This window comes from Lottia gigantea (genome assembly GCF_000327385.1).
Source record: "Lottia gigantea unplaced genomic scaffold LOTGIsca_14, whole genome shotgun sequence".
Classification (NCBI taxonomy): Eukaryota; Metazoa; Mollusca; class Gastropoda; family Lottiidae; genus Lottia; species Lottia gigantea.
In genome coordinates, this window is record NW_008707617.1 from 3,332,329 (window position 1) to 3,342,036 (window position 9,708).

Consider the following 9,708-nt stretch of genomic DNA (forward strand, 5'->3'; position numbering starts at 1 on the left):
CCTTGAAAATCACTTGACAAATCACTACTACATACTAGAAGTAAAGAATCTCGCTTTAGAAGACACAATGGAATTCACCAGTCATTACCGAAACAGATTCAATTTATAGACCGCCAAGGATTGCCAAATAATATGCAAGACTGAAATTACAGCAACAATTATATGAAGGAGTGGCTCAACTACCATAGGGACTGGTTGAACCACCACTACGGGGACCCCCATCCCCAGAAATAAAATAAAAATTAAATCATATGTTTAAAAAAAAAACATCCTAGAGGAGGAGCCCCAACCCATATAAGTCCTTGGGTCCATGGTCACCTAGTTGAGCCACTGGTGGGAAGTGAAAGAAGTGGGCATTTTAACCATTTTATTGTTAGATCTTTGGTAGGTCAGGAAAATTGTGGACCTGATTAATCAAGAAAATTTTTTCGACCTACAAGTAAAATTGAATGCCCCTTTAAACGTTTTTCAATTAGCATCTTAAACCCTTTGAGATTTTAAGCATTAAAGGTTATTGACTGATTAGTGGTCTATTTAGTTGGCGATAGAATATGTCAAGAAATAATCAATAAATAAATATGGTCAAAGTAAAATAATCAATAGTTAGTTTAGAAAAAAAACAATGGTCAATAGTGGTAAATTTCTACAAATAGGAACAACATGATAATATAGACCTTGTATGAATTGAAGAATCTTTTGAAATTTGAGTAAATTACTGAAGCCTCTTTTGGATGGATTTAGTCGACCAGCTAATTCTTGAATTCACCTACCCAAGATATGTTAACGAAATTTAAAATGATAGTCAAGATGAATTTAAGTAGATAAACAAACAATGATTTTAATGATTAGTACAGAAAATTTAAAACAATGAATTGAAAAAGTATTAAAAAATGCCAATTTTGTGATGAACTTATAAGAAAAATAGGATCTTACTAATTTTAGTCTTATCAGACTACCAAATATAAGTGTCAAAAAACAATTGTTTTGACAAATTAAATGTCTTGAATGATTAAAAGTAAGCTTATTGTATAAAATTGTTAAAGGTTAAGTAGAGTTGAATGGTTTCCTGTCTTCAATCCCATTATTAGCACTATAAGTTCAGACTATAGGCTCTGATTCTTAAACACTTCTCTATTTATTCTTGTTTTACAAGATATTGTTCTTATAAATTTTGATGTTTCTCAAAACAGGAAAAAAATGTATAAAACTACTTATTTTATCCTATGATTATATCCTTTTGGATTTGTTAAACCTAAAACTGAATTATTGTCAACACTCAATTCTTATATATTTCAGACCACCAGCTGGTTTTCAAAGGAATAGTTATACTCAACTACCAGCAATTCCAGCTAATGGTTCACCACAACCAGGCCCTGATAATCAAATAGTCTCTTTTACTAGTAATGGCAACCAATCACAGTTCAATCGTAAACCACTTGGACGATTTCCATCGCCAAATGATCTTCTGGATGCTGAGGAGAAGGTCAAGGCCATGGAAATGAGGTTGAATGTAACAGAGAAGTCAAATCGAGCTCTGCTGGATGAGGTGTTACGTCTACAGAATGAGTTGAAGGTGACTGTAAGGAGGAATGAAGACTCATTAAAAGAAGAGAAGATGTCTCGTCAACAGATGGAAGCAGCAATAAAAACCTCTAATGATCTCATTCTTCAGTTGTCTACTAGAATCAAAAGTACCGAAGAACAGTTAGCCCAAGAGAAAAATGCTATGACATCATTAGTTCATCATACTAAGAGTGTAGAACAAACCGTTATGAGCAGTCAACAAGAATTAAAATCAAAGAAAGACACACAGCAATCAAGGTATGGTTTGTATACCTGACCATAAATTATGATGATACTACAGAACACAGGTTTGATAGCCCTAAACTATATGAAATGCCAGGAAAAATTCTGTATACTGATATCGTACAATCATTGATATTTATTTTAAATTTATCAGTCAAATATTACTGTATGTATGTTGTGTAAGCTTATTATTTATCCTAAAACATAAACTTAATTTGGAAATGTTATTCTAAGAATGAGACCCATAATGAGTCGATATGTAATGCAAAATTCTCTGCTTTACTTCAGACTGGGCGATCTAGAAAATAGTTTATTAGATACTAAATTAGCAAAAGAGAAACTAGAGAAACAAACACAAACTATGTTAGATGAAATAAGGGCATTGAAAACAAGAGTAGAGATACAAGGATCTGAACTAGCTGCAGCTACCTCAGAATTAAAATCTAAAACAAAGCGTTTAGAAGATGATACCAGAGTGCAGGTAATACCCAGTCTTATCAAGTTTTATGCCAGTTTCCTTATAAATGCATACTAAGATATCATGAAGGCTATATCTTATACTGTTTACAATCTTTAGACTTTGGAAATGGTCAACAGATACATGTTGTTTTGATACTCACAGAAATTTATCAGATTCTTCAAAATTTTTATTTACCATAGAATTAAGTTATGAGGAATACCCTATTTATCCCTGTATTAATCCATTAAACAATATATCAGGTTGAAGTACTGAGAAAACATGGTGATCAGTATAGTCAATCAGAACATGCTACAGTACATCTTAGAGGTCAAGTTGAATCCAGGTAACTGATAAGTTTTTATATTGTAGTTTTTTTAAATTTTAAAATTAAAAAATTGAATGTCGCTTGAGGATTATTTCAGAGGGTCTTGATTGTTTCTTTTGAAACATTTATATACAATCTTTGACCTTATTATTCTAAAATGTGGGCTAGGGCAAATTTGTCACACAGTGAAGACATGACAATGTCAAAAAAAGTTTTATATTAATGATGGATGTAGATAAGGTGTATCAATATAAAATGATAATATTTGTTTTATATATCTAATTCAGGTTAGCTGAATTAAGAGATGTAATTGTTGACTTGAGAACCAAACAAGATCAGGAAAGTTCTGAGAGGAGAACATTGGAACAGCAGCTACAACTCAAGTATGTCTATCAGATAGGAAAATAATAAAAATTCATAATTATTTAAATTTACGGATTACAAAATTATTGCATCAAATTGCTTGAAGTGTCATGAACTCTTCATTCCTTAGCCACCCTGAAAGACTTGAGCTTTTTTTTTTTTACATAGATATTTCTTTATAATATGGTAATAATGACTGTGTTTTTGTCTTCAGAATGAATGAATTACAGCAAGGTCTAGCTGAACAATCTCGTAAACGTGAGGAAGCTATTCATGCTTTAGATATGATACAGAGAGAGAAAGAGCATGAAATAGAAACAGAGAAACTAAAATTACAGAGTCGTTTAACAGAGGGTGTAGAGGATGTTAATAAACGATTATTAACCAAAGAAATCAAACTTAGAGAAGAAATGCAGGATAAATTTCTTCAACTTGAAAAGGTGAGCAAGTTTAAAAATAGTCAGGATTTGATTTGACAGGTTTTTCAATGGAGAAGTTGTTCATGAGATAGATTAGCTGAATAACATGAACAGAATGAGGATTGATAAATAGTTTATAACAATATCAAATAAAAAGATTAAAAGTAAGGAAATAAGGGCAATATACATGTAAAAATGATTTTTTTTTTCTCAAGAAAAAGAAGAGTTCACAATAGTTATAATGATAAATATATTATAGTTAATACAACAAGAACAGAAGAGTAGAAGAGATTATGAGAAGGATGCTAGAGATGAGACTGATCAACGCTGGAATGGTTTGAAAAAACAAATTGACGATGAACTCAATCATTTACGCGAGATTATTAAGGTAGATTTATATTTTCATCATCTGAGTTTACTATTTTGTTGCTGTGTTTAAAATAATTCTAATCTTTTTAACTTTAGAAACATTTTATTACTTAAATCACTAGTATTTCTATTTCCACAAGCTTCTAAACATATTGAAATAATGGATTTTATTATCATTACCACGAGAAATAACGATACTTTACTTAACATTGAAAGTGACACTTTATATGGCTCCATTTTTTTCTCAACTGTGAGCCCAGACAAGTATTTTTAGCAATCAATAATTTGGAATGTTTGTTTATGAAACTAATTAACTAGGATGAGGTAAATATTGTAGAAGATGTAGAATAATTGTTGTTTGTTTAGTTTCAATCCCAATATATTGTCAAAATTCATATCCTTTGAAATTTTAGTACTTTTTTTTTGTTGGATGGTTTGGATAAGACAAATAGTATTTCAACATGATGTACAGCAATTTCATACCATAGTTAAATTTTGAAATAAGTCATTTGTATCTCATTTCCTTTCTAACCTCATTTGGCTTTTATATTATGTTATATTATGTGTTTGTTTAAACTCTCTTCTTCATTATTATGATTTATTTGTTTATCAACGCTATAAAATCAGGATGGCAATAAAAAGCCTGTGGTAAAATCAATATTATAAAAGTAGGACTAGCTTTAATTGTGGATTTGTGGTATTTTATGCCACATTTAGAAATAGATTATACATCCATGTGGAAATTACTTAACTTAAAAGTAGCTTTAGGAACTTTAGTAATGCATTTAGTTAGATAAGCTCAGTTTGATAAACAGGCATACAAATGTATTTGGATAATAGAGATTACATTAGTGCTACCTAACACAATTTACTGTGGCTTTGTACATAACACTTCTACAATGTATGATGTTATTGTTACTCAAGAATGTTGTAAAATTGAATTGGAATCATATAGATCTGCTTTTTTGTTAGAAAGAATAGATCTTCTCAAGGTTATTTTCACATTATAGCAAGAGAAAAGGAAAGTCAATATATTCTGGAGAATTATGTTTACCATTGTCTGAATATTACAATAAATGATCTGGAAATTGATTTAAGATTGAGATATTAACATTAATTGGACTCAACTCTTGTTTGTTCTATAGTTATAAAAAAAGTACCAATAAATAATTTTTTCAATTGGTTCATTTTACACTATACTCCTTGTCATTTTTCTGCACCAACTGCTGTACTACTCTAATACTTATTGCCTTTTGTAGGTACCTGCACACAAACTGTTTTGTAAAACATGAATACCTTAATATAGTTATCATGATGGGATGAATCTTATTCAATCTACACATATTAAATAACGGAACACAATTTTATGGTATACTACTCCTTAGTTTTATTACACACTACGTTTCAACAATCTACATTGTCATCTTCAGGTGAAGTCACTTCACCTGAAGATGACAATGTAGATTGTTTCAACTAAGGAGTAGTATACCATAAAATTGTGTTCCGTTATTTAATGTGATCTCTACCCCTAAATGTCGCTATTATACACATATTAACATTGAGTATGAAATCATGTGACAAAAATGTAAAATGTTAAGTTTATAGTTCCCTGTGTTCAAGTTGCTACGGTTAGAATTTGAACAATCCTTTAACATGATGTGGGGGTTATCACTCTATTTCACATAATCAAATTGAATTACACAGACTGTGTTGTCTAATGTAGAATTCCATTATTGTATATTGATATTGTAATAAGATATATCTACAATATGATTTGAATGCTGTATGTAAAAACATCATGCATTCTAAAATCAAAAACCTAAAATGTGTATAGTTTCTGCCAAAGTAACACTTGATCCTTGTATTGTAGGGTGATAGAGGAAAGAATAAAGAAACCCTACAGAAACTTGATGAAGGTATCACTTTATTAGAGAAACAACTGGCTCAAAATAGAAAACAAGTTGATAAAGTTTTAGCTGCAGAAATCAAATCAAGGTACAGTATATTTACAAAAACATAATTTTTTCAGGAACAACTGCCATAAACCTGTTTTAAGATCCAGCTATAAAACAGTGTTGCAATGATCTTCTGAAAGGAGAGGTTAGGTATTGTATATAGAAAAAAATTGATATCATTAGAATTGATGCAGGAATCATTGCTAGAAGTCAGTACAAAATCGGCTACTTTTGTCTGGTTTGGTACTAACTTGATAGTAGAGAAAATGTGTATTCGAAAGTTTTAGGTAAATAAAGAAAAGTAATTATAGGTAGCTAAGGACATTAAAAAAACTTCCTTTGTTCCTGTTTTTTTACTTACATTGAATACAATAGAGATCAATAGTTAAAGACAATATTGATTATATTGTCATTACTATAACAACTTTCTCTTTTTTAATGAAAATTTCCTTTTATATTTACCTCTTCATTTCTAATTAATTGAGGTTGCACTAAACCACTAGAAATGAGAGTCTGAAAGATTCACCATTGACCTCTTTGAGAAGATTATTCTGCATGGCTGACTGAAAAATGTAATGATTCAATTTCTTTTTACCAGTGTCCCCAATACACATTAGAGAAAAAGAAAACCTCTTAATAATACCTTACAGAAATCTCAAAAAAACTCCCAAAAATTTAAGCAGAAGCTAATTATTCCCCATTTAAATTTGATATTAATAGAAAAGTTCATGAGTCAACTACTAGTGAGAAGATTAATGGAGTACAACAGAAACTTCAGCTGGCAACCTCAGCCTTACAAGAAGCTATTGGTGGTGTTAATGGACAGATATCTAACAACAATGAACAGGTATTATGTTTTGGTAATAAAAAGGCTATATCTTGGTATTTTTATTGACAATTTAAAAAGTTTAAGTGTCACATATTTTACAAATTGAGTTTGTATCGTTTCTCATCGTACAGAGCCTGTAAATTTTCTAAATAATCATAAACATAACATATTGTAGCTATTATCTACCTGAATAGGTGAAGAATAATTAGCAATATTGAATATTGATACATTTCAGATTATTGTTCCAATTCTCTATCCTGGCATTAATCACTTCATTCTGAATTTCACAATAAAACAGTAGATAACTAGGTTTCACCTTCTTATTCCAGTCCTGTTGACTTTTTTCCTTAAATTTTGTGAATCTAAAAAGCCCTATTGATTTAAATGGACATACCCTATTCCACTAATGTTGTTAATGTCTAGAAATAAAACAAAATTAGAATGTGCTCCCTTAATTTGTATATATTGAATCAATGATTGTTTTCTCTACAAGAATTTGTTTTACTGTTAATCACTAGATGAAAGATGAAGTAAGAAAGATGATGACTGATAATGAAGAAGCTAATACTAGAACTATGACTGATATGGACACCAGAATAACTGCACTCAATAAGAAAATATCAGAACTTGGTGAACAAATAGAGAAAAAGATCAAAGAGGTAAAAAATATAATATTGTAGAGATAGTTATTAATTAAGAAAGAAATATTTTACTAAATTGTTTGATGTAGGGAAAAAAATGCATTTTTTTGTAATTTATTGTTATCTAACACATTTCTAAAAAAAAATTAATTTTTCAATCTGATATTTTCTGCATTGTTAACAACGTGTTTATTGATTACTAGTGTTAGCCTTCATTTCCAATTTATGTTTATGGAATTTTAGTTCTTATAACCTACTTTTTGGATATTTTTGTAATAATATTTTTGATATCACAGTTACAAGATGCTAATATTCCTAACCCAGAGGTATTAATTCTAACATAGCACCTGATTGATTTTAGGTTTTCAAAATAACTAACTTTTATACTAGCACCTTCAGATGATGAAATGAATTTATATAGATGTGACCCTGGAATATCTTTATATTTTATTATGATATATTTTATAGATGTGTTATTATTCCTTTAGTCAGTTTTTCATATTACTAAATTGCATGTATAGTAAAAAATTGCAAACTAGTCTTCAAAGTTTGTGTACGGTAACTGACAGAAACTGATCAAAATTTGAAAAACTTGATGAATTTTTGGTTAAAGATTTTCAATTTCTTATTGACTACTTTTAAAATTGTTTTTCGGATTTGTCTTTGTGAAAATGGTTCTAAATAAATAGAAAAAAGGACTATTGCTCAATATTAAGAACTATTATTGTTTCATTGCTTTGTTTTATAAACGTGCATGATTGGTTGTGTATATTTTTTTTATCCTATTTATGTTTATAAATCCCCTTTCAGAAGTGTGTAATGTTTCCCTCTTTTATAAAAAAAACACAAAATGTAATACCCTCTTTTGTTGTAAAGCTTGTGTAGCATAGTAGATTCACCTGATAATCTCTAGAACACATTAAAATAGTCTCTTTTGTATATAATCTTGAAAACTGAAATAAAGTATATATTTTTGATTCTCTTAATGCTTCCTAAGGAAGAGGAGTTGAAACAGGTATAACTTTCAATATCAGTTATGAATGGAATTTACCATATAAACAGAAATAGATGATTGTGTATCAAATTCAGTAATTCACCTCATCTAAAGTCTCATCAAATATCATTATTGACGTATTTGATATGTTGCCTCCAAAATGTATTTGATTTTGTATATTTTCAGGGTAATATAGAGCTAACTAAAGGATTAAGAGAACAAGTAGAGTCTATACATCTATGGCAGGATGTTACTGGTAATTCATTAAAAGAGTTACAAGATACAGTACAACATGTACCAAATGATGTAAGGATACTTGTTATTGTTTGATGTCTTCAATTTTTCTTCTTAAGTTTCCATAATAAAATATCTGGTAATCAAGTCAAGCAGGAGTAATCGTTCACATTCAGTTAGTTATGTTTTTTTTTTTTACCTCAATGTTGTTCTCATTTCAATGGTTCTGAATGTGAGTAAAGATCTTTGTATCACTAAGGCTTAATATTCAAATTCATTGTAGATCTATGCTGTGGAAGAAAAACAAAAATTACTCAAATCAGATTTAGATTCCAGAGTTTCTGCTGAAGCTGATTGCAGGTATTTATTATTGACTTGTTAACTAAAATTTCATTGTCAACATCATAAACCTTAGAAGAAGTATGAAGCAAACACATTTACATTGGGTGAATATAGTTCCTGAAGTGAAGCATAACATTGTCTGGATATATTTTTATATTTATCTTTTATAGAATACGAGAAGTTCAGAATTTAAAGAAGGAAATAAAAGAATTAAGAGAACAAGCTAATAAACCAGCTAAAAACACTGGACCAACAGTAGAGGAAATGGAAGCTGTAAGTTTATTTCACTCTTTCAACATTTTTCTCAATATTTTGTCTTTATCATACTAACTTAATTGTATTATTTACCTTAAGTTGATCCAAATATTACAATCAATGTCAATATGTCAAAAATTAATTTTTGTTCATTTATCTCTTTGCGATTAGGCTACCAAAAAACAGGTTTGTAATAATGCACATGCTTTCAATGTGATAAGTAACAGACTACAAGACACCTGTTAAGATTTGTTGACTTAAAACCATACATTATGCATACATGCAATTGTACTCAAACTCCATAACGGAACATAATATCATTATGAAACTTTGAATTTCAACAAGAAAGAATAAGTCAATTTCATGTTTTATGTAAAAAACAAAGGAAATGTTATGTTTAAACCGCAATGTATTATTGTGTATGTTTTCACTTAAATAATTGTTCAATAAATTGTATCACAAATTTGTATGTCATCCTTCACAATTCACTCCCCATGTTAATATTGTGTATACATGTATTTTGAAATGAGAAACTGTCACATGGTGTTCGATTAATGTTTCCAATGAAATGACTTGTTTCCTTCAAAAAGTAGAATTTCCATTAGTCTATTAATTAGTAAGATATGATTGTCATAATATACTGATAATGATTGGCACCTGCATTATAATCCTGTCTCTTACAACTTCTGTATTATCTGTTGTAGTTGAATAGTAGC